This window comes from Epinephelus moara, chromosome 11 (genome assembly GCF_006386435.1).
Source record: "Epinephelus moara isolate mb chromosome 11, YSFRI_EMoa_1.0, whole genome shotgun sequence".
Lineage (NCBI taxonomy): Eukaryota > Metazoa > Chordata > Actinopteri > Perciformes > Serranidae > Epinephelus > Epinephelus moara.
The window spans coordinates 28555420-28557169 of record NC_065516.1 but is presented as its reverse complement, the minus strand read 5'-3'; the positions used below and the strand labels follow the sequence as shown (position 1 = coordinate 28557169).

Below are 1750 nucleotides of genomic sequence, written 5' to 3'. Positions count from 1 at the left end.
CCCCCCCGGGATTAATAAAGTATTCTGAATCTGAATCTGAATCTGAAGACAAAAGCAGTGTGCTGACACTGCAGAACAGCGGTCGAGTATGTACTTGGAAACACGTCTAACACGCTAACGCATCTAAAGCGACACCACCCGAGTCTGAACGTTAACTGGTGCAAACTACGATATCGTCGTCGTTTAAAAAGAAAGAGCGTTTGCCTGACCATCGCGCTAAAGAAATAACCAACGCCATTGGAGTTGAGTAAAATTGTTTAAGCTGCACTTTAGATATAAGCATGTTTTGTTTACTGCACTTTAACAAAGTGGGAAAGCTAAGTAAGTTCCTAGCAAAACTGAATCTGAGCAGGCTTTAAAGCTGACCAGCTGCACTATACTTTTTATTTTAATTGAGTAAAACTGTTAAAGCAGAAATGTATATTTATATTTTTCATTCAAAAAATGTGTTAAAAAACAGCAGGATTTTATTTTTCACTTTTATATTTCTATTTTCATTCAAACAATGTGAAAAAGCAGGATTTTATATATATTTGTTTCATTCAAAAATTGTGTAAATAGAGTTAACTGCTGTGGTGGTATGTTTTAATAAGGTTACCAATAAGTAAAAGATATTTAATAGTTGTCTATTTTTTTCATTACTGTACCGAAAAAACCGAACCGTGACTTGTGTACGGAGGTACGTACCGAACCGAGATTTTTGTGTACCGTTACACCCCTAGTAAACAATATAAGTCATCATGTGCACCGCATAATCGTTTGCATAATTGTGATTTCAATTTTGACCAAAATAATCATGATTATGATTTTTTACATAATCGAGCAGCCCTAACAATAATATACATTTTAACATTTGAAATGCTGGTTAGATGATACGATGATATTTCTATAGTACGGTCTTAAATAGGCAGAACAAAATGTCCGGTTTTTTCTGTGTGCAGGTATTGTAGTGTTTACATTAATATTACTGCATTAAATACAGACTTGACCTTTGAATGGAAATGTTTCTTGTTCCTACCTAGCCAGGTTGCCATCGAGAGGGACGAATAAACATCACGTTGACACTTAAACTGCCAGTACATTTGTAGTTTGATGTCCATGTTAAAAGGGGCTTAAACATGCACTTTGCCAGAATTGTGCTATAACAATATTAAAAGACCTAATGCTGGCATCAAGGTGGTGAGACAAAGCCAGACCCCACTGTATCATTCTGCTCAGAAACAGCATTGTATAGACAAGAAACTCCCAGACAGCTTTACAGCGCTACACTAGACCATGGCACATTGCAGTGCAAGTGATCAGGCAGGTTTTAAACAGGTTCAGTTTAACCCAGTTATCAAATCCATTAGTTGAAAAGTAAAAACAAAACAAAAACAAAGCCAACTGTTTATCATATGTAATTGTGCTTCACGTTGCAAAAACACTATCTGTACTTTACAGGTCAAAGTGTAACCAGGAAATAGCAAACAACAGGTTATGTGATTGCTTTGTGAATACTGAATGGAGAAATTGCTGGAATAGGAATAGGTATCACAAACCAGTACTGAATTGGAACTAAGGACGGTGCACTAGTCCTGCAACAAACCTCTAGTCATTAGGGGCTTGCTGCTTAGTGTTCAGTGTTTCCCATTAATTAACAAAACTATGGCGGCCCGCCATAGTTTAATTTGACCCGCCATAGTTTCTAAATAAAAGATTTAGGCTGCCGAAAGTATTGACTTCTCATGATATAAATAATATCTCGAACGCC

At 36.5% G+C, this 1750-nt stretch overlaps 1 protein-coding gene across 1 annotated transcript in view; it reads left to right on the top strand.

Annotated features, from left to right (window-relative positions):
* The window catches only part of LOC126397392 (NEDD4-like E3 ubiquitin-protein ligase WWP1), a 40550-nt gene that overhangs the window by 7527 nt on the left and 31273 nt on the right, over positions 1 to 1750 (top strand). The window lies entirely within an intron of this gene.